The 24907-nt window shown below is 43.4% G+C and overlaps 1 protein-coding gene across 5 annotated transcripts in view; it reads right to left on the bottom strand.

The window, feature by feature from the left end:
• The window catches only part of Spats2l (spermatogenesis associated serine rich 2 like), a 178046-nt gene that overhangs the window by 131639 nt on the left and 21500 nt on the right, over positions 1-24907 (bottom strand). For all 5 annotated transcript variants that reach the window (XM_031367545.1, XM_031367544.1, XM_031367543.1 and 2 more), the window contains exon 2: positions 21177-21226. The gene's annotated coding sequence lies outside the window, so the exon portion shown is untranslated. The remainder of the gene's footprint in view (positions 1-21176; positions 21227-24907) is intronic.

The raw sequence follows: 24907 nt of genomic DNA, 5'->3' as shown, positions 1-24907 counted from the left end.
GGAGGGAGGGAGGGAGGAGAGACAGATGTGTGTGGGCTGGTCCTGGTCCTTGATTAGCAGACGGCAATGGCATTGCCTTTAAGATTCACCAAAATCATCTATTGGAACATAGACAGGGGGCCTCCTCCTGAGCTGTGCAATCAAGACCCTACATTTCAGTGCAGTGCTTTTGCTGCTTTAAGTAAGGTTTAAACAGGGCCAAGTTTCCTTTTCCACAATTGTCCTCTGATGTGGTTTCCAGACTAGACTTTTCCATCCTTGTTCCTTTGCTCCTCTAGGTTGAAAAGTCTGGAATCGAGATATTTGGAAAACATCATCTGTACTTTGATCAGGAAGGGAGCTGACACGGGCCAGCTGTAATTGTACAGTAGTGCTGAGCCTAGTGGGAAGGGCATCCTTGGAACAAGAATGCTCCAAGCTCTAAAGAACCATACACAACACGGAGATCCTTTTGCTAGCAGCTGCAATTAGATGTGGCTTTGAGAACACCCGGGAAAGCTCCTTAGATGGCTGTGTTTGTGTATCTATATGTGCCTACCTCTCTCCCATGCGCCCACCCCCCACCCCCTCAAATTTGTGTTGTGAATCCACTTGGAATGTAGTTCTTATAGAGGAATTCATTACCCTTTAACCTTCTCTGCTGCCCTGGTCCACCAGACTGCAGGACAGGAGCTGGACTGTCTGGGGAGTCAAACTCTGAATTCAGGTCTGCCAGCTCCCAGTGGCCCTGCAGCTGGCTGTTCCTATCATCAACACAGTGGAGAAATTCAGAATGCTTTCCTCTCTGATGGTGTGATGGGAAAGGGTCTTGGGGAAAAGACGCTGAGGGTCCCTACCATGAAGTCTAAATATTTAAACCCAAAGGCTCTTTAAAAAGCAGGAGATCCACAGAACATCATGAGATGCCTGTGCATAAGCCCAAGAGATGGATCAATAGAGAGTGTGTGGGTGACGTGTTAAGCCAGGCATCTTAGATAATGATTAGAACACAGAGAAAAATACTGCTTAGCTCTTCCCCTCTTTATCTCCTAGCCTTTGCTGGATATACAGAGGCCTCAAAACCAAAATCCTTTATATTTTATTTTATAGAGAACTTGCAAAGCTCATCTTAGGTTTTTCTATAGCTCTTAAATCATCAGTTTGTCCAGACAAGAAAACAAACTCAAAACACAAGTGAAACAAATGCTTCTCTTGGTTCTAAACCAGGAGACGTTGTCCCAGAGTGGAATATGTACAGGAGATGGGGATCATGACCCCATTTGTAGTCTCCGGTTTTTGTTCAAGCATGTATAGACAAAATTGAGATGTACATTGAAATGGAAAATGACTTAGAATAGGAAGGGGATCAAACAGACTGCAGAGTGGATGGAGAGATGACTCGGTGGTTAAGAGCACCGGCTGCTCTTGCAGAGGAAGCAGGGTCAGGCTCCAGCACCCACACTGACACTTTCAACTGTCTGTAATTTAATTCCAGGGTATCTGACACCCTCTTATGGCCTCTATGGGCACCAGGCATGCAGATGATGCACATGTACACATACAGACAAAACATTCCTATACATAAAGTAAATATAATAAATATTTAAAAAAAAAAGACTATAGAGGATGCCAGGATTCATTAGGAGACAAGCAGCCATCGGCTGAACACAGAATTAGGTCAATATGATGGAGCAGAAATGGCAAATGGAGCTTTGACATTGTTAAGAACTGTGCCAAGAGGCAGGGCATTTATAACCAAACCTGTAAGAAAGCCAGAATGTAATGTCTCCCGAATAAGGAGGCGCACAGAACGATTTACACTGAAGTCCATGTCAGCCATACTCATTATGTTAGTTCAAGGTGGAACTGAGGTTGCCTCAAAATAAAGACTCAATCAATAACCCCTCACTACTGGGGGAAAGGCAAATAAAAGAATTTTACTGTCCCATCCTTCATAGCCTAAAGCTACGTAAATCAACCATCAACTCTGAATACTATATTAGGTGAATCCCTTTGGTAGCAATTACGTCAGGACTAATGTAGTGTTAACAAAAATATATCGGGTGTTGGGGAAAAGTTACTGACAAGTTAGTGTATTTATGTTTTCGTGAAAAAAAATTAGTTCTTGGCAAAATAAAACGTGTAAATTCACTTAATTTTAATTCTTAGGATTTTGAAGAGTTTTCTTTTTACTTTGGATGCTTTTACTGCAAAACGTGTAGCCACACATTCCTCCATACGTTAGGTCTTAGTAAACATTTGTTCCCAGTGTGAACACACTTGGAGGACAGCTTTCCCTTGCTGCTTAGTGCATCTGAAAACACAAACACTCCCAGGGATGCCTGCGGCTCCCACCTGCCAGTGCTGGGATCCAAAGGAAAAATACCCTGATTTTCACCCTTGGGTGGCATCGCAGTATGCTTCATTTACAAAACACGTTCATACATATGATTGTGAACCATGCTGTGAGGTTAATTTTTTGTAATAACACAAAGCCTGATGATGATTCTTTTTGTTGTGGTTTTCTTTTCTGAAGGCTCTTGGCAGTGCCTGAGCTGATGGTGTGATCTTCACGGATGGCAACTCCTGGTGCTCAGAAGCTGAGACTCCTTCCTCATGCTCCTGAAGGCTAAGATCCTTGACCTCTCCTAAAGGAGCAAGCAAGCAAGCAAACAAACAAACAAACAGGGAACCACACTCAACCTATGCTAGTCCTGCGGTGAGAAGATGGCGTGGGGAGCTCTGTTTCCTTCCAGAGCCCACTAGACAAGAAAGATTAGAAAAAGTAGACGATGAAAATCGCTGAGACCTGAGCCAGCATTCTTGGGAAACAGGCACACGGATCAAGAATACAAAGAAGGCAGAATGTGGTTCCCTCGGCCCCAAACCCGAGGAAGGTAGCAGATCTACCCTACTCAGGGCAGCTAGCCAACCATCCTTTTTCATCTCTGGTGAGACAAGAATGATATATTTTTCAGAAAAAAAAATGAACCCACCAGGCTTGAAGCTCAGCCATATGGAGGCTCTGCCAAGGGAGGGTTTTAAGTTAAAGGCTGGGAAGGAAGTCTGGGCATGAACAAAGAGCCCCCCATCCCCTAGCCCTTCTCTTACTCTCAATCTAGGATGGAGGATACTCTTGGGTGCCTCCTACACAGGAGATGAAGACATCACTCCTGAGAAACTGAGGGGCCACAGTGGAAAAACTCAGAAATGCTGACATTTTGAGGAAGGATAAGTGGCTTCTGACAAGTTGAATTTGCACAAAAGAAAGGATATCCTTCCATGGCCGGATAAAACTTGATTAGGAGACCAGAAGGGAAGCTTTCTAGAACGTGCAATGCTGCTTAGTGTCTGGCATCACCATTTCCATGACCTGCACACAAGGAACTTTGGCTTTTACTCTCAGCCTGTGCCACTGCCTCTTGATGTGGCCTTTAGGTCACTTTTCCTTGCCAGGCCTCATTTGTAACTGAAGGATCATGATCACTGGGTCCTGTTACTCTGAGATGCTGAGATACTCTTCCCAGAAGAGGTTGTCAACAGGGTGCCATGTGCCTGGGGCTTTGCTCATTTCTGGAAGTCCTTTAATAGCAGGTGGGCAACCTTCTTGAATGGGACACAGTATCAAGTCTGCACCCAAAGTATAGGGCAAGATCCTGAGATTGCTTAAAAGCTCTTACTTTGTGCTAACCCATTTCTCCCATAAAAGAAGAGCATTTTCGGCATTGATGCTGACCCCACACACATCTTTTTTAAAGGCACGATGTAGTGTGTTTAACTCTTCCACAAGATGAACAAAGGGGAAAGATGAAAAACCCAACACTCCCTGCCTACCTCCCAAGGATTCACTCTGACCCAATACTGGTGGGCATGTGTTGAAAACTTGGGGCAGATTAAAGCACTCAGCTGGATGCATCAAGTACCTTTTTGCATTAGTCTCCCATGTGCCCAACTCCAAGAGACACAGCAATGGGGAACCCACGAAGTCAGTATCCAGCTGAGGCCGCACACACCATGGAATCACGGTGTATCTTTCCATTTCATCAACTTATTCTACCCAGTCACAGCTGTCCCCGGCCCAGTTAATGGAGCCCTGGTCACTGAAGAAACTCCCTAGTTCACTCTCTAAGGACATTCCCTGTGGTTTAAAGGATTGACAGGATCAGACTCTCTGCTGAAAGGCTAGGAGGCATTCTGAAAATTCAATGACGGTTTCTGCAAGAAGTTGCCTTGCCCAAAGCTAATCAAGGGCCTTCTGAATATTTTCAGAACTGTGGCCACAATCATCGCACCATGTCCCAACATGCCTCTGTAGTCAAACACTTCAAAATCACCTTTACATGCTCCCTCACAGCAAAGGGAAGACAACAGCATTTTTTTTTTTGTCACTGCTCCTGTAACTCATCTATCGAAACTCAGAGTGCTAGTATTATGTTACATAATAGGCAGCCTGCTGACAATTCCTATTTTAAAGCATTACATTTTCAGGGTTTATCACAAGTCGTTTTAAATTTCATTTAGCTCTAATGTATTATACAACTTTATGTTCAGAAACAACGCTCTCTGCTACATCAGCAGGCTATACTGGAAAGCACAGTTGCTGGGAGTTTGAAACAGTGTGTTTGCTAACTTTTGATTTGATCCTTTTTGGAGAGCCACATGGAGAAAGGTAATGAGAAAAGAAATTTTTACTACATGTTGTTAAGACATTGCTTTGGAAAACTAAAAGAAATATCTAATTTGGATTAATGGTATCGCTTTCAGCTTTCCACTTAATTTACTGTAAACAAATCTGATGGCCAGATCATTGTTTATGAAGCTTTTCAAACCAAGCAATTAGTTTAACTATACTTCTAGTGACTACAATGATTCAAGAAACTGGCAAACATGGTGAGAGGGTATTTGTGGCTTGAGAAAGCATCCATCCATCCTGTTTCCACTGTTACAGAAGTAATCGTGTTGCTTGGGAGACCCAGTGAGAACACCAGAGACGGGGCCCTGGGGTAGGTTACATGACCCACAGCGAACCCATCGACACCTCACTCCACATGTCTCAGTTATGGGTTGAATGCAGCCCTAAATGGGTCATCAGGACAACAAGCAAATGTAAGACTGTTTAAGTTGTAAGGAAAATGAGTTTTCTCTTTCTTGACCATTTCTCTTGAATGAAGCATATAACATGAGCTACAGTGTCTCCATCGTCTCGTACTAATGTAGATCTCAGAAAGGGAGAAGAAAGAACTTGAGTCAAGAAGGGTGTTACAGCCCAGTCAGCTCTCACTGAAGATGTTTCCTGAGTTCTGTGTTGGTCATTGCTGACTGCCAGGGAGGGGAGAACAAGCAGGCTTTCCACTAGACACCTTTACTCCACAGACTAAAGTTTGCTCCACCAGGAAAACAGAAAGATCAGGCCATGGGCAGGCAGTTAGTGGGTACCTCTGTGCTAGTTTGGGTTGAATTTTCTGTGCTAACTGCAGAGATTGTTGAGGTTTGGTCTGTTGCTATGTATTGTAGTGCTAAATACCGGCTTCCAAGGTCTGATCACCCCTAGGAACAAGAGAAGCTGCAGAAGACTCATGTGACTCTATATAACCTTGTCCTCCAAGTTATCCCCAATTGGTGAATAAAGATGCCTACAGCCTGTAGCTGGGCAGAAGAGAGATAGGAGGGGGTTTTTGGTTTCTGGGCTTGGGGTTGGAGGCAGGAGACCACGAGGAAGGAGAGAGAGGGAAGACAGAGAGAGGACAAGACATCTTGGGGTAGGAGAGCTTCCTAGATGGAATGTGGTAAATTATAACTTGGAGTTATCGATGGGGTAGTAAATTCTAATAGCATAAATGGTAGATATCTACCAGCTCTAGTGCTACAAAGTATTACTATAAATATAAACATTGTGTGTCTTTTATCTGGGACCTGAATGACCCAAAGTGGGGTAGCAACCCCCAATTGAGATTAAATATCTACTACAAGAACGTATTTCATATATACAAAGAAGAGATGACATATTTCAGAGTCTACAAATAAAACTAATTAAAATTAAACATACAAGTATTTGATTTGTAAAATCTTTTACGAGGTAACAACCTGACTTATTTCATAGCAGCTACAGTTAAAATTATTATTCAATTTAAAAATATCCTATCTACAATTAAAAATGCAAGATCTGCAAGCCCAATCTTGTATATTCAATTTAGACACTGAATGAAATTGTTCCAAAATATGTTAAAAATCCTAATATCTTCTTAAATTATAGGAATAAATCAAGCTATATATTTATGAGCTCACTGTCTCCAGGCAAGAATCACTCTGTTTCAAATTATGGCTTAGATTTTTATTGGCTAGGTTAGACATGATAACAAATGCAGAATTCTCTGAATTGACATTTAGTGCCCAGGGGAGAGCTTTTCAAATTGCAGAATAATGGGAGTAGCTGCCTTTAAGATTTCTTCCTCAGGAGTCAGAAAGGTACATCATACATTGGAGGATATGGAGATTGTCAAAATGAGATTTTCTCAGAAATTACATCGTGTGACACACAAAAAAAGAAAAGTATACAAGGAAACAATGGTTTGTTGGGCCAGCAGGGGTACTGGAGGACGAGGAGTCACAAAACAGCGCTAGCCAGTATTCTTTCTTCCCTCCTAGTGACAGAGGCAATGACAAATGACCTCTGAAGACCATGGCTGCTCAGTCTCAGAACTCAAAGAAAGCCTGGAAATAGCCATATTCAACACCCCGGACCCGAAAAGGCAGGGTCAGCTCTTGTGCTTCACAGTGTGTCATGGCATGGGGTTTATTTGTGGGTCAAGACTCTCCCATCAGTGTTCTTTCAGAGGTGACAGGATGGGCCAGTGTGTCTTCCAAGTTCTGGAATGACTTGCTTCTATGTCATTCATGAAGTCATTCTGAATTGATGTATTTAAACTTTTAGAACTGTTTCTTAAACTAGCACACAAGATAATAGGTGTTTTTGCACCACAATATATATATATATATATTGGTTTTTCGAGACAGGGTTTCTCTGTAGCCCTGACTGTCCTGGAATTCACTCTGTAGACCAGGCTGGTCTCGAACTCAGAAATCCGCCTGCCTCTACCTCCCAAGTGCTGGGATTAAAGGTATGCACCACCATTGCCTGGCCATTTTATACATTTTTAACGTTGCCCATATTCTGAAGTTGTATTTTTAGGCATGGGATAAATGAGTGGCCTTACCATGAAAATGGCACAGGACTTAATGAGGAAAAAATATTCAGTGCCTTGCCTTGCTGACTAAACCCAGTCCGGGGGCTAGGACAGACAGAGGCCTTGCTACAAAGGGAAGAGTCCAAGAGGTTGCCAGGGGTCAACAGCTGGTGGGACTTTTATTTTCTGGTGGGAGTGAATTTCTGCTGAGGTTTCAACTGCTTCCTGCCTGGTGGCTAATGTGAAACACTAAGCAGTTCTCAGCTATGCAATCCCTTTCCAGGAGGTTCTCAGAAAAAATGTGGACTAGCCAGGGTGAGCAACAGGTGATGGGAAGCTCCAGCTTCTCAGTGTCTCTCTTTAAGGCAGAAGATTAGGGATCATATTTCAGAGCTGGATAGTGTGAGTGTCTACAAACAATGCAAGTCCTTATTAATATGCACTTTCATCACTCGGCAGCTCATGAATGTCTGTAATTCAAGGAGTTTGTCTCCCCTGAGTTGTAGCTTCATGGGGGTAGAAATGGGACCGGGGTGGGAATAGGAAGAGAGCCCAGAAGTGTCCTAATAAATTGAAGGTCTTCCTTTTGTTCAGAGAAGTCTTGCAAGAAAACTAGTCTCTGCTAAGTCAAAATGACTTTTCTTAAAATCACAGTCCACATGTCTGCCGAAATATGTTTTCAAGCTGGGTATGGTGGTACATGCCTCAGAATCTCCATACTTGGAGGGGGGGAGTCGCAGTTCAAGACAGAGGGCCAGGATTGAGGTGTGTGCACCCCCTCCAGGAGTTATATTGTTTTCTTACTAAGAAAGAAGTTTTGTTTGACTAAACAGAAAAATAAATTAACCAAACTATGTGAAAGCACCCAGCTCAGCGCAGCTGACAACAGTCACAGGATGCTTCTGAGCTGGATTTAGTTGTAAATTGTATTTATTTGTGATATTGTCTCACTGTGTTACCCTGGCCAATGTGGAACTCCCTATGTAGACCAGGCTGAACCTTAAACTCACAAAATTGCTGTGTTTGCCTCCAAGTATGCAGATTCTGAGGCATTTTTTTTTTCTCAACAGTACACTAAGAAACATTTCATTATTTACCTGATGTATGTCCATGGTGCCTGAATAGCATTTCTACAAAATGACAGTAACATGATATATGTATATATAATTATTTAATCTATTGCTATTTAAACAATTTCCTTTTTAGCATTTTGTAGTCAACCTTTGTGGCCAACATCTTCTCATATATCCTTAATTATTTCATTAGCTCGAATGCTTGGAAATAAAACATTTGTGACAACACAATAAACCAAGTTTAAAGGAAGAAAAAATAAGACAAAAGGAAAAAAAAAATCAAACCGACAACAACAAACCACACCGCTAAACTGCCTATTAGAAACCAGGTCATCCATTGTAACTTACATGAGGTGCATGGAAACCACGTGGGCCGACCGAGATTGGTCAGAGATCCCAGACGTACTGAGTTCTACAGTGGTATTGAATACTAGCTGTAGTGTCACAGGTGAGACAGGGCCACAGCACACACGTTCTGTGCACACTCTGGCTACAACTAACGTAAGCTGAAGTCTTCCCTCGCGCTCGTGTCAGTCCCTCAAGGTCAGCCATGTTCCAAACACTTTAAAGCAAAACTCCCAGCAGGAAATAACCCATACTAGTCTGGATCTCGTGCCACCCTGAGCTCCTGTGGCTAAGAATGTCAACTGCCCCAGGTATTCATGCGGGCAAATGCGGCCCTGCCATGAATCACTAGTCCTGGGTCTCCGTGATCAGCCGGGGACACTGCAGCCTCCGAGATCCAGGAACCCTGGTACAGGACTCTATCGCTAGGTCACAGTGTCTCCATCTTCTCCTCTCAGCACAGAGACAATGCCACTTCACATCCTAAGAACGGTGAGCACAAAACAAGATGTCGTTCTGGGAGAGAACAAGTTATTACAGCATATCATTAAAATGGCTGCTTTGGGGGCGGGGCTTGGGAGATGGTTCAGAGGTTAACAGCCCTAGTTGCCCTACCAAAGGACCTGGGTCTGATCCCATACCCACAACCATTTATAACTCCAGTCCCAGAGGATCTGATGCCCTCTTCTGATGTCTCCGGGGTCACTGCACGCATGTGCTGTACAGACATACAGACAGACAAAACACCCATACATATCAAATAATAAAATGAAATCATTTAAGAAATAAGACTGATTTGGTTTTAGCTGTTGCTAATAATCTCTCATAATTTATAAATTAAAATTTATTAAAGGTCTATACACATAGGAAGGAACTACATACATTTGGATTGGCATTATTCCATGGTTTGGAGCATCTACGGAAGTATATTTTTCATAGATAGTGCATTCCATTGAGCTCTTTCTTTGGGATGAGACGTCATCTTCCATCCTCTGGGTTAAGGGCTTTTCTTGTACACTAATCAGTACACACTCATTTTCCTTCATTCCTCCCCCACGTGTGTGTGTGTGTGTGTATGTGTGTGTGCTTATATACATGTGCGTGTGTACACAGAGGTAAGATATTTTCTCCAGTCACTTCTCTACCTTATTCTTTTGAGACAAAATATCTCAGTGAACATGGTACGGATTCACCTAGCCAGGCTAGCTAGCAGGCCCCAGGGATTTTTCCGTCTTTGCCTCTCCAGAGCGATGGTTAGGAGCATGTGCCTCCATATCCAGCTTCTGTATGTGTGCTGGGGATTGACCTCGGGCCATCACACTTGTGTAAACTCACTTCCCCAGGTGAACCATCTCCCCAGGACCATTTGAGAAGACATTTAGAGCAGGAAGTCCCTGATCCACTACTGACAGGTCCTGACTACACATTATCAACCACACAATCTTAATCCAAGTTGTGCTCCCAATTAGAGGCTGGAATGAATTTGCAGCTTGACATTTTAATGAAGTGATAGAAATGACATCTGAAATTTAAACAAACAAACAAAAAACATCAACAAGTACTTGTAGAACTAGAGAGGATCAAATGTTTGATCAGACCACACATTCGCTTTGAATTTTCTGTTTATTCATTTCTATTCTACCTAATTCCCAAACTGATTCCCAGCAGCCTTTCCTTCTAAGCATGTTTTCTAAATTGGACATTTCGCATCACTGAGGATGCCAACTCCTTTCCTAACATAAGGACATTCTTCTATCATAACTGTGTGCTATATTTGGAGGCTGAATAGCAAGGATATTGTTCTTAACCAGAAAAGAGGGGGAGGGAAATAACTCATTAGGATCACAAACTCTGCTGGGAAAACCTGCCAAACAGGCAGTGATTTTAGGTATGCAATACCAGTTCTATTTAAAAAAAAACAAAACAAAACGAAAAGCCAAACTCAGATCCTGGGATGCATAATAGCTCAAAAGAATCGCGAAAAGTCAGGCCTCTGGGCTATTCACTCCTTCCAAAGGGAAGGTAAAGAGCTCAGGTGTCCTGCAGTCTGCTTCAGGAAGACAGGGTGGCACTTGAAAGGGTGCAAGGAGGGGGCCCCACAGGGAAGGCAGAATGATGCCTGCTCTCCTGAAAGTCAAGGCTAGGAAGTGGCCAGTCTCTTGACTTTTCTCTCTTGATGCACTTTTCCTCTCAGGCCCCTGACTTCCAAACCAACCAGACTTTTCTGTGGTGTTGGGTCTAGTCTCTAATTCTACAGTTTGAGAGATGATGATGATGATGGTGGTGGTGTTGGTGGTAATGGTGATGGTGGTGGTGGTGATGATGGTGGTGGTGGTGGTAATGGAGATGATGATGACGATGATGACTGGTTTGTGGCTTCTGTGAATCCCCATCTTTGGAATTCTTACCCAGCTCTCTTCCATTGGCCTGACCCTTGTCTAGGACCTCTCCTCTTTCAGTGCTTCAGAGCTGTAGTCAGGAACATGGTCCCAAATCCTGTATGTATGCTGAAGAACAGCTAATGCTGTTCGTGGCATCTACTAAATGGATACTTAGAAGAAATTTTCTTTTGCATGATTTAAGAACAAGAAAGAGCCGGGCGGTGGTGGCGCACACCTTTAATCCCAGCACTTGGGAGGCAGAGGCAGGCGGATTTCTGAGTTCGAGGCCAGCCTGGTCTACAGAGTGAGTTCCAGGACAGCCGGGGCTATACAGAGAAACCCTGTCTCGTAAAAAAAAAAATAAATAAAAATAAAAAAAAAAACAAGAAGGGTCAAGTACTCCACTCGTGGGGGCGGGACTAAAGCTCGTGGAGGCGGGGTTAAAGCTTGTGGGGGCGGGGTTAAAGCAAAGCAGTGGCATTGAATTTGTTTGTCACGCTACACATATTATGGTTAGTTTTGCTCTATCCAAATGCTTCCCAACGGCATTGTTTCGGGGGAAAGGATCAGTCTCATCATGGAAGCTCATGCCTTTTGCAATTTTAAGGCAACCTTAAGGTAAACCTGCCTTCCTTTTTACCTTGTCTGACTTAGCAGTGTATTGAAGTAGCATGGGTCAAATATTATAACAAGACTCCTCTGATACAAAACAACACGTTGATATCCAGCTAAACTTAAACTTTATGTTTTAATACTTTACAACTTACTGAGCCATTTCAAACTATTTTTTTGATTCTTACAATTTAGTAGGCATTATTATCCTCTCTTCAGGAAGTGTAGTGTAATGGTTAAGAATGTGGGTACACACACATAATCTCAGCCCTTAGGAGACATAGGCTAGAGATCAAGAGTTCAGGGTTATCCTCAGCAGGTTAGAGGGCCACGTGGGCTACAAGGACTTTTTTTTTCCAGCCAAACAAAATAAAACACAGCAAAGACAGTGAAGTTAGGTGGTCTGGTTTTGAGTTCAGGCTCTGCACATAAGCGATCCTACATAAGCCACTTGAACCCACTATGCTTCAGCATGTACCAATGTCTGTAAAACAGGACAATATTGATCATGTCCACCCACAAGGCTGCTTCACGAACACTGTGTTCATACATTAAGGCAGGTGTAGTGGAGTCAGATCAGCCACTGACACAAAGGCCTACATGCAAACACCCAAAAAATGTCAGTACGCCTCATCCCCAGAGCTAAACAGTTTACAGCCATAGGGGGAATTCTTATCTTTATCAACGATGCTGCTCCTCAGACTTCTAATTTTATCAGTAGACAGATTATCTATTTTTTTTTTCACAAAAGCAAAATGTATGATAAAAGGAAACCTCTAGTTAGATATAATGACTCAAGCAGATGAGCCAGGGCAAGAGTTCAAGTGTGGCTTCTTGAGAGAACCCCATTTAGTTTTGTTCCCATAAAAATACGGTGTGCAATTTAAGTACTTGTAGGCATTTTGGGGCACACTAAAAGGCTAAGCTAAATGTGTATCCCTTGGTGGCTGTCAGAGCCTGCCTCCCAAGGCTGTCTCCTCACTCACACAAATCAGTGCCTCTCTGGAGGAGTCTCTGTAGAGGAAGGGCTGCGCCACTCCCTGTGAGCACTCTGAGGTACAGCACACACCTCTGAGCGCTTTGGGAAAGAGGGCCTCAGCTAGGGAAGGAGTGGGCTGGGGAGTCAGCAGCAGTACCCCAGGGAACAGGCTTTCTAGTTTCTGGTGTCTTGGAGCAATGGGGATAGAAAGGATAAAGTAAGAAGGAGGTGACACTGGGGACAGGGAGCAGCAGAGAGACCCGGGTGACACAGAGAGACCCAGATGACACAGAGAGACCCAGGTGACACAGGGAACAGGGAGCAACAGAGATTCAGGAGACAGGATGGGTAGAAAAGTGCAGGAAACTGAGTAATCACAAAATGAGAACCAACCTAAAGATTATACCAAACCAGGAGAGCCAGGGAAGAATAGGAAAGAGGAGAGGAAAGGGGAGGGAAGCGGAGGTGGGGGGAGGGGAAAGTAGGAGAGGGAAGAGAAGAGGAGGGGAGGAGAGAGGAGAGGAGGGGAAAAAGAGGGGAAAGAAGAGAAAAGGAGAGAAGAAGGGGAGGGGGGAGAGAAGAGCTATAGCAGAGAGAGCCATAGGAAAGAAAATTCCACAACAGAGAGAGAGAGAGAGAGAGAGAGGAGAGAGAGAGAGAGAGAGAGAGAGAGAGAGAGAGAGAGAGAGAGAGAGAGAGACCCACCCACAGAAGAGATCCATAAAAGACCACCTTGTGATGTCTTCATCACATGGGTGATGGGTCAGGCAGCCATGATGGAACACTGCTCTGCAGATTGGTAATGTATCCTCAAGGTTTTTTCTGAGAAATGATACCTCCTGCTAAAGCATCATGGGAAAGAACAAGTGTGGTCTGAAAGGTTCAAAGGTGAGTGAAATGTGAAAGAACCCAGCTGGAGTGTTTGGGCTCCCTCTGCCACAGGGTTACACGTGAAAACGGACAGAGAAAGTGCTACGTACGGACTGTCATTAGTCGATCAGTTTGCAAGCCACAGATGAGAAAGAACAATTCTCCTGCTCCTCGTGGATAGTCTGCAAGAATCATCTGAACAGGACAAAGCTCTTCGTGTTATTATCTCTCCCTTCGTTCTGACTTGTGTGCAGGTGGTACTGGAGACTGAGCTGGCATTTTATGCATTCCAGGGCCACATCCACAGCCAATTACTTGAGTCCTCAAGAACAGACTTTGTTACTACATACAAGTTCTGTGTATGGGGGAATATATGTGTGAGGGGAGAGGCATGTGTGCATGTGCCTGTGTGTGTGGAAGCATCCTCCTCTCCTCTCCTCTCCCCTTCTTCCTCTCCCCTTCTTCCTCTCTCTCTCTTTCTCTCTCTCTCTCTCTCTCTCTCTCTCTCTCTCTTTCGAGACAGAGTCTCTATTCGGCCTGGAACTTAGCAAATGGGCTTGCTGACCAACGAGTCCCAGGCTTTGCCTGTCCACTAGGATGACAAGCACGCACCACACACCTGGCTGTTTTACTTGGGTTTTCAGGATTAAATTCAACTCTTCATGATTATAAGACAAATACCCTACTGCCTGTCTCTCCAGCTCCCAAACAAGCCCTTAAAATCCCTAAATACTACTCATAGAAACTTATTTGTGGTGCTGGAGAGATGGCTTGGTTAAGAGCACTGGTAGCCATCTGTAACTCCAATCCTAGGGCATCTGACACTGTTTTGGCTTCCGCAGGCACTGCGCACATGTGGTATGCAGACACACGTGCAGGCACTGCGCACATGTGGTATGCAGACACACGTGCAGGCACTGCGCACATGTGGTATGCAGACACACGTGCAGGCAAAATGCCCGTACACATAAAGATACATAATAAAAATTTTAAAAAGAATCTTATTTATGACTACTAAACATAAAAAGCAAACTGTGTTTTAGGTACTCAATCTATTCTGAGGTATCTACTTCTGTAGAATGACTAATTAAATAAAATTTATGTTAGCTAAGCCAGGTGATACCTTGCACAGATCATTAACCATATCTCATTAAGAACTTTCTATATCTCTGAATCCTCAAACATTCTAAGGGGGTATGATATAGATGAATAATTATGTTAAGGGGAAAGCATTAAAGGATGTCCCTTAAGGCTCTTTAAAAACAGCTCTTAGAAGCATAAACAGGAAGCATAATACAAGGTTATGAAGAATGGCAGAAAAACCGACGGTGGCCTATTTCTATAACGAAGCTCAGAGAAAAAATTACTTCCATTAAGTTAAAATGAACTGTTATTTCATTAAGCAAGTGTCTTTATTTACTCTTTGCTCTCTATATGATAATAACATGTATTGTTGAGAGTCAACAGTTCATTTTTTTAATTTAGGAAAAGGAGGAAATCGCATCCCCTAAGGAACAGTTTTCTGGCTGACACAGTTTGGCACACTTGGAGGGTGAAGAATTCTTCATACTCGATTCTTTATTAAACCTTCTGTCCCTGAGATACAGAAAGAAGGCTCTGATCCGCAGTCAGCAGGGCACACACCCTGATGTCCTCCTTCTGTGGGCTTTGATGATAAACGGATGCAGAACTACCCTCATTTGGCCACTGGTTTTGTGTGACTAGTGGTGAACATCCTGAAGATGCCTGGCCCTGGGAGACAAGAGATGAAGCAAAGACATTCCCCTTGGCCTTTATACCACGTGCTACTCAGCCTGGACCTCCTATAGGTCTTTTATAGCCCACTAGCCGCAGCCACCATGTTACCGCCGTGGTTACTTGTTTCTTCATCGTCTGGTTCCACATGTTGGATGATCTCAATCTACCCAAATTGGCTCCTAATTCCAATCTGGTTCCGAGTCATCTATCCCTATAAATGGATCTTCCACACACAGATCACACAGATAGGCTGACCTTAATATCGTCATTCACATTGATGAACATAGTGATGAAGTATTCTTGTGTTCCAGACGGTGGGCACAACGCTGGGAGGACTCAGAATAAAACAGAAACAAGGTCGGTCGCTAGTCTACTCGAGACAGCTGGATATGTGGGGTCCTATCATTCGGCTGTACCTTTGAACAGAGCACAGGGAAGGAAGGAGACCACCAGCTGGTAAGCAGAGCTAGCCCTTACAGAACAGGGCTGCACATCCCCTCCTCTTGGGGCTGTTCTGAGTAGGCCACAAATGCCCAGAGCACTCTTCAAGTTTTTATTTTCGGAAAATTTTGCAAGCTTCATAAACTATTTTTTATGCCCCAAAATGTTAATTTGTAGATACTTCTTTGAAAGAAAAAAGAACATTCCTTAGAGATTTTTTTTCCCCTCAGCAACAAGGAATGCAAATAGGCCTTTTATTGGCACTCTGTCAACTTCTACAGCCAAGAAAGCTCAGGGTTAGAACAAAACCACCAAGGTGCCTTTGCTACTGACTATGGCTGGTCCAGAGTTCAAAGGTTAACCTCTGAGAATGCTCTACCCCTCCCCTTTCATTTCCCTCATAAGTAACCTTCAAATACCAAGGATTAGAGACCCAGGGTGCAGAATCTTTCCATCACAGACCTGAAAAACAGCAAGTTATTGCTAGTGCTGGTCTCTCAAAGCATTAGTCAGAACACCTGCAAACCTTTGGCAGGCAGAGTCCCACAGGAGTTCAGCCTTTCATGGCTCGGTTCTTAAAACTGCCAAGCAAACCATTCTTGGAACCAGTGTGAGGCTCTGTGTTGGTAATATCTGGAGAGAGCTGGCTATGAAGTATGGACTAGGGATGACATTAGAGCTCTACCCTCTAAAAAATAGAAACTGAGGGAGGATTTGTCATCATCTGCTTCTTTGGTGGTAATTCTTTCTCAGGAAAAACATTTCTGTGTAGAGAAAGATGAACAACATAGAATTTGGCTATTTTATATGTATACATACTTGGCGAACAACAAATTTGGGTGCTCTTAAATGTTTAAACTGAATGCTCTCACACCCCAAATCAATTTAAGATACTGTTCAGGAAAATATCTGAAAACATTTGACTTGTTCTGGAAAAATATACATATTTTTCTGAGATGTGCACACTTTCAGAACTCCCATTCTTGATATAGTACAAGTAGTTGCTTGAGCCCCAGCATAACAGGCGCTATGTACCGGATCCTTGGGCGATTCGAGGAACGGCTGCACCTGATAGGCCTCTGCCTAGGAGTGACGAGGAGTTAGTCATCATTCACAAGAGAAGACAGTCAAGGTCATGGAGCGATGACTGGAGATATAAAGTCTCTATGTGCCTATCTTATCTTCTCTGCCTTTGGCAAAAGTTTTAGGGTAAGCCAGGCTCTTGTCGAGGAAAGCGCCACCGTTAGGAATGTTAAATAAATTTGGGCCAATGCCTCCTTCTTAACAAGAGGTAAGTGAGAATTTTGATGTGGAAGTAAAGGCAAACTTTAGAGATGGCAACCCACATCCCGGAAGCTTCACAACTGGTCCCAGGACCATTCTAGAAACTAGTGAGGGTGATTTGAAACCCAGTGTCCACATCAGAAAGAGAATGGGAAGCATCCTGAAATCTTGTAAGATGGCTAAGATGTACCAGGTAAGAACCCCAAGCACTGCATTCACACCGCGTGACAATGTCCCTCAGCTGAGGCCAGCATGTTAAATTGAAAGCCAATCAATCTGAGTTGAATCAATTAAATTCCCTCTAGAGAAGCTTCAAACTAGCGAACCCCGCTCCCCCAGCATCTGAAAGCCATCACTGCTTCATCACATCAACAACGACACCTTATTAGAGAAGATGCCCTCCACCTTTTTTTGCTTTGTTTCTGAGGCAGGGTCTCTAATTGGCCTGGCACTCACCAGACTGACTAGGCTGCAGACCAATGAGCCCCAGAGTTTGTCCGGCTCTGCTAGGGTGACAAGTATGTAGCATACCTCTGAATGGTTTTATTTGGGCTTTTCTTTAGAGTTTTAGCATTGATGTATGCATACTTGAGTAACAGCTTAGTTTTTTTTTTCTATTTTTACACTTCACACAAATGTAGTTCTAGTTCTATGTGATAACATTCTTTTGTATAGTCTTTCAATACCACGTCTGTAGGTAGTTCATTTACAGCTGTTGTTAGTTCTTCCATTTCAATACATATGACCACAGTGTTAACACATACACTTGAATTTATACTTCACTAGAACACACCAACACACAGACACACAAACACATACAAATACACACACACACACACATAGACACGCACACATACAGACACACACACATGTATACATACAATGAGCACCTGGGGGCAAGGGTGGGGGCGAGGGTGGTGGTGGAGAGGGAGGTAGTTTTAAAGATCCTAAGTGAAATTCTAAAGGAAATTAATTCTAGTGTGTCTCTTGCCAATCAATTTTAATATTAACTAGTTCTTACACAGCTTTGAAGAAAGGTCATTTAATTTCTAGATTTATCTTTCTGCAGACTTTAATTCCTGCACATTGACCAAATATAAACTAAGACACTATCTACATCCTAACATATTCTCTTAAGTCTGTGATTCTCCAGAGATTTATTGAGGCTGCTTCCCCCTAAATCAGTCTCCCCCCAACACTCACACATTTTTATGTAAGAGTATTTCTTTTTGATAGAGTCAATGTTGCATGTACTGAGAGAAGAAAGGTTCTTTCAAAATTTAAAGCAATTCTGCATCAAAAGAGTTTCAACTTAACACAAATCAAGGCTGTAAAGTTAAAAATAAAAGTTACTTCTGTAGCCAAATTAAGGAATGTAATCACAAATAATGAAAGATTAATCTTAAAAGGATTAAGTCCAACTTCCAAGTCTTCAGTGTTTTGATTATTATGGAGTGCATGAGTGTAGAAATGGGACCTATCTGGCAATAGTGTAACACTGACAAGATGTGCTTACCCGGTGTGTCACTGCCCCTTGATGACAAGCAGCAACTCACATCCTCCCTGTACCAGCAAACGTCCACACACTGTTCACATGCCTATACTTCACCTATGTTAGTCTGTCAAAGCAATCTGATGAAGCAGACACTGTAAGTTCCCACAACTGTGACTTGAGGCTGCCTCAGGCCGGTGAGATGTCTCAGGGTTCAGTTCCCAGCACCCATGCACATGGCCACTCATAAATGTCTGTAACTCCAGGGAACCCAACACCTTCTTTTGGCTTTCCCGGGCAATGTACACTTGGGTACACATGCATGCAGGCAAAGCGCTTGTATGTAAGAAATAACATTTTTTAAAAGCCATACCTCTCTCTGAACCTAAGACTGCTTGCTATGCATTATCACCTTACAAAATGTTAGTTTCATTGCTGTTGACATTGTTATTGTTATTTCCATAACAATAGATCTTTAAGATCAGGGAATAGTATGTGAACCTTGGGAGGAAAATCTACATACATTTACTCTGATTTATGGGAAAATTGTGACCATGATTGTAACTAAGCAACCCTCAAATTCTGGGAGAACTAATTAAGAAATGAATTAAGGGATTCAATGGGTACCCAAATTAGTCATTAGGGCTCGAAGATCTAGAGCTCTGGTCTAAATCCAGCTTTGGCACTTGTCTCCAAAATAAACATGACCAGAGAAGTACCCTAGCTCACAATTAAAATGAATTTAGATGGCTCATGTGTCCACATGGGAAAGACCTCTTCCTAATTGAATTCGGACATCTCTTCAGTTATTGTGAGTTTCATTTGCCATCTTTGCAGCCTTTTTGTAACTGCTGGCAACGGGATTATGCTAAGGGAGAAATCACTTCCATCAGCCATGCCTGCCATACTAGCATAAAAAGACAGAAAGCAGAGCTTTTGAGCGGTAATTAGAAAATTCCTTAAGTGTGTTCATGTGGCATATGTTCTAGACAACTACCAACTGGCAAGACCTGTTACAGAAGGGATGTCTAATGTCACCATTCTGTGGTAAACAGTCAGTAGAAGTAGTGTTCCAACATGAGATTAGAGCAATCTTTTCAGGCCAAAGCTCTCCAGCTTCCCGCCTCTAATATGATTAGTGGTAGACAGCTGGAGGCATCTCATCCTCCTGACAAAAATATGATCAGAATTGTTTTCAATTGGTACATCTTTCCATCAAGCTGTTGCCTTCCAGCAGAATAATCAGAGTTTCTGATTATCTGGTGTTCGTTCCAAGGAAACAGGAATTGATGGTGTCCTTGCTTGTCTGGTGAGGAGAAGGCTGCCAGAATTTACATTATAACTCTTCGGTTGCGTAAGCAAAAGACAACTAAACTGGGGTGGGGGATGGAGACTGGGGAGTCTGTGTTCATGTACTTCTCATGCTCACACACAATGTTCCTATGTGTGGACACAGAAATAGTTCATCCCGTTTTTATTATAATAATTCTCTTTCAGCAAATATAAAGTACTTTCATGGTGACTCAAACACAAGAGAGTCAAACATCTCAACACACGCGTGGCTTATGACCAACTCCCCCTCAGAGTCAATGACTCTTTTCAGAGTTACAGTCATCTTCCTGATGTTCCTGGTTTATGGAAAAAGAATCAAGTTGAAACATTAATGGAAAACCTAGGTGGCACCTAGGCTTGCTTCACAGCACTGTGTCAATTTGGAAGGTGTGACTTCTTTTTTAATTTCAAGACCAAAAACCTTTCCACTTGGAATACAGACTGTTGGGGAATCTCAGAGAATGTATGGAATCTGGCGCAGTCTGCTTCCTGCCTACAAAGACTTCTGACAGAATCCTTCACACCTGAATCACTACTGAAACAGTTCACATTTTGTTGTTTTTGCTTGTTGGTTTATTTGTTTGAGGTGTGTGGGGGTCTCACATTGTGGCCCTGGCTGGTCTTGAACTCATGAGAGATCCATCCACCTTCCTCTGTCTCCTCTGAAAGACTGACAGTAAGGACATGTACCACCTTGCCTGGCAACATTGCTCATTTTATTGGAGGTGGGTTTCTTTTACGTGGACGACCTGGAGCTAGCCAACACCTCTGGAGATGGCTGTGATTCTCATAGCTCAGATGAGATCAGGGATCTTCAGAGTGGTGTGGTTACAGACTATCTACATGCCAGAGAGGAGAAAACTGAGGCCATACCCTTGTTAAGCAGCTGGAGGCAAGGCCAGGCTGGCTGACTCAGTCTTCTGCTCTCATTCCATGCTGACCAGGAACTACAACTGAGAGTCAGGCCTCCAGACTCACTGGGGGTTGTCTTCAACAGCAGGGCAGGGGTGGTCACTGCCACAATGGAAAGCCAGGCAGGCCTGCTCTAGAGCCTAGTGCTCTTAGCTCTTAATACCCTACCAATTTACAAGGATGCCTATAATAGACTTAGTTTGTTTTTTTTTTCTTTTTGTGATACTCCAAAGTATCTTACATGATGCTATTCTAACAATAACCATGGAAACACTGATGTAGTTTGGAAGAGGGGTGTGGGTGGGAAGGGGGATGTGGGTGGAACAGAAGTGGCTCAGATCCCTCAGCCACATGGCCCCAACTGGATAGCCTCAGTCCTCACCCTTTAGTGACAAGTCTAGCCTGAAATGTTAAGAGGCAGCTGAGAGCCCCCAATCCATCAAAGCTCTCCAGAAGTCAGGTGGAAGTAAAGGGATACATCATCCACAAAGACAGGAAGAAGTCATAGTGAAAGAGGGGACCATCTCTACTTACCTGGGAATCCACAGAGATGATTCTGAAAGCAGCCTGGGTTCTGGAGTCTCCTAGGAAGAAAATTAATTTGGAGGGTCAGACTGGTTGGTCTCCATTGGCAACATCCTCACCCATTCCCCATTATACTTGCTCCGTATCCCAGAATCTTGAGTAGGGCAGATAATGAGTTGGTCCTCACATATGACTTTATTCAACCTTGGGTAGGCAGTTTACTCAGCAGTAAACTGGGGATAATAATAGCCTTCTCACCAAGAGTTTCGCTGCATGATAAGCAAAGCGTGCAATGCATTCAACACACCTAGCATGTAATGGTGACATTTAACAACAATAGCTGACATTTATTATGAATTTAGAAAGTGCCTGGAATTGTTCTAGAGTTGTCCCCACATACTAACCTTGTTAGTAGTCAAGGGAGGCACTGGCATCATTGGCATTTGACAGAAACCAATAAACAAGGCACAGAAGAGTCAAATGGTCAGACTACCAAAACCATACTAGAATGTGGTAGACTGGGAGTCTAATGGTGACAAAACGTGGTCACACAGTATTTGCCTAACTAATTAAAAAATAAATGTTTGTTGTTGTTTTTGTTGTACAATATTATCTTCTACCAGACTTAGCCTATAATGTATAAAGACAGAACTCACCACTCAGCCAGTTACTACTTAGGCACAGAGACGTGTGCCACAATTATAAGTCAACAAGCCACTCACTCACACACCACCCCATTTTCATTTATTAGTAATCCCAGTGTCATAAGCAATCCTCAGAACACTTTGTGGGGGCTCACATGCTTAGGTCACAGATCCCACTGTCATAAGATCAACTTTCATGAGACCTTTATCAACTTTGTAAACTGTCATTTGCCTTTGGGCCATATCTGTCTTCCCTCTATCCAGAGGGAACCCTTTGTTCCAACTCCATGGAGAACAAGGAGGGACAAGAAGGAGGGAGGTGCATGAAAGGCTAAAATGTGGGTGGGGTAATGGAGAGACTATGGGGGCGACAATACAGTAGAAGACATTTAAAATGTATACATACATGAGAGAAATCTAAAATGGAATTGCTGAATTACAGGGCAGACAAAGCTTGAGCTAGATATCCCTTAACACCAAATGAAACCTCGAATGCTGGGAATAGGTTATATCTAGTCAGGTTGTAGCCACACAGGCCTCATGGAACCCCCAAACAACCCAGCTATTGCTGAATAGAAATCTGTATAACTCATATAACATGGAAAAGACAAGCTAGGGCGTACTTAGAACCCTGACCCCCTACTGACTCGAGTTCATGGTAACAGAGGAGAAAGGTAAACATCAACTGCGCTACAATTCCTGCAATCTATAATGATGACCTGCCTGTAAAACACGCTGGTACAATCCTGACGAGAAAGCTGTGTGAGTAACCAGCCACTATCTGACTGGAAGGTAAGACCCAGTCCATAAGATGGAACCCATGCCTGACACTGGGCGGGTGTCATAGATCAGTAAATATCCTGCTCAGCCATCATCAGAAGAGCTTCTTCCTGTTGTAGATGGGAACAAATGCAGAGACCCAGACCTGGACAATGCGCAGAGAATAACAGACCTTGAAACACTGTGTCATAAATGGGATACCATCACCAAATCCCTCCTTTCAGGTCTCCGGGAACTGTGTGGAAGAGGAGACAGAAAGATCGTGAGAGCCAACGGGGATGGAGGACGCCAAGGAAGCAAGGCCTTCTAGATACAAGATGACTGACTCGTGAGCTCATGTGGACTGTGGTAGCATGCACTGCTTGAAACTAGAGAGAGTCCTTGAAAGGACCAGTGTTGGGCCAGGACACACCAAGACCAAGTTCTTAGCCCAAAGGATATTTGTTTGCCCCAGACAGACAAAGGGCAGGGAATAAAAAGACAAAGACAGGAGATAGAGGATGAGGGAGTAGAGGAAAGGAATAAGAGAGAGGGGGTAGGGGTATTTGCCCTGGAGTGGGACAAAGGGCTCCCTGTTGGTAGAGGGGGAGACAGATGTGGCCCAGAGGAAAATGGCAGTTTATAAAGGTACAAGAAGAAACCTTGTGTTAGGATGAGGCACTTAGTTTTAATTGGACATGTTAATTAGGGTAGCCCAAAGGGGCTTTTGATTGCTGGGATTCAATATTCTGATACCTGGACCTTGGTGTCAGCCTTGGAGACTAAATAAGGGAGTAGACCTTGGTGGCTAGCTTTAGGACTGTAATCTAATGGTTTTTAACAAGCAGGGAAAGGGTCTCCGGCCTGCTAGAGCCCTTCAGTCCCAGTGCTTCAAGAGGAGGTAGACACATGCCCCATCCCTTAGCCAGAAGCTGATAATCACTCTCAAACGAAGAAAAGTTAGTTTTCTCCAACAGAGGCTCAGTAGGTATGCAAACCACACTTAAGGGCAGGCCAGCCCCCCACCCCCACCCCCACCCCCACCGTGCTCAGAAGCCAACACAAAACAAACTCAAACTATCTTTGAAAGCTTTTTGTCTCACAGTGCTTTGTCTGGTCAACTCCTTTCCCTTATATAATTGCTTATGTATTACAGGTCTGAAATTTTGTTTTAAGAGGGTTTGTGTGTGTGTGTGTGTGTATGTGTGTGTGTGTGTGTGTGTGTATGTGTGTGTGTATGTGTGTGTATGTGTGTGTATGTGTGTGTATGTGTGTGTGTATGTGTGTATGTGTGTATGTGTGTGTGTATGTGTGTGTGTATGTGTGTGTGTATGTGTGTGTGTATGTGTGTATGTGTGTGTGTGTATGTGTGTATGTGTGTGTGTGTATGTGTGTGTGTACATATTTGTGTCTCAGCATTAGTATGTGTTTATTGTGCTTTTTCTTCGGCTCTCTTTCTCCCAATTGTTTGTTTTGTCCATTTCAATTGCCATTTGTCAATTTCAATTAATAGATTTCTATTAATCTATTATTATTGTCGTTATAGATGCCCAGCGGCATTTCGATGAAAAGAGAAAGAAAGGCTGCGGATTTGTGTGGGTTAGAAGTGGGGAAGATCTGGGAAGAGTTGGAGAAGGTGAACCATAATCAGAATTGCAAGAAATATTTTTAGTAAATTTTTTAGAAACGAAATGATATGGCTTGCCTGGCCAAGATACCACTTCTCCGGGTACTTTCTCCCTCCTCTAACATCTCGGGTTTTGTATTTATATGAGAAGGTTGACCTGGACATCCAGAGAACCTAGTCTACAACTCTTTCTTTCAATTTTTTCTCCCAACAATCCAGCTTCCAAGAGAGAAGATAATGCTTCAGTGGCATGAGCAATGTCAGGATGGTGCCAAGGTCATTAACATAAAACACAAGCCACATTTCGTAATCAGCCCTGTGAGCAGGATCAATTCTTATCATAGGAAATATTGGCAACCAGAAGACAAGGGAAGAATGCAGCCCGAGGGCAGGCAGGCATGTCTACCCTCCTCTATCCTGAACCCTGGTGGTGGCCCTAGAGAATCAAGACCAATCTGAAGAAACCCAGGGTCTCAGGTGTCCAGCAGTTGATGGATAAGGTGACTAGGCTGATAAGGTAGATCAGAATGACTGTTAAAAACTAAAGCAGAAAACAACCACTTAATGAGATGCCTGGGCCATAAGTCAGGTGAAGACCCAACAGTAGAGAGCTCCTGGTGCTTCCTGACTTCAAGTATACCAGTGGCCGTTTTGGTAGCTGTGGTCTGTGTGTGTGTGTGTGTGTGTGTGTGTGTGTGTGTGTGTGTGTG

This window comes from Mastomys coucha, unplaced genomic scaffold (genome assembly GCF_008632895.1).
Source record: "Mastomys coucha isolate ucsf_1 unplaced genomic scaffold, UCSF_Mcou_1 pScaffold14, whole genome shotgun sequence".
NCBI classification, from domain to species: domain Eukaryota; kingdom Metazoa; phylum Chordata; class Mammalia; order Rodentia; family Muridae; genus Mastomys; species Mastomys coucha.
This window is presented reverse-complemented; position numbering and strand designations above follow the sequence as displayed.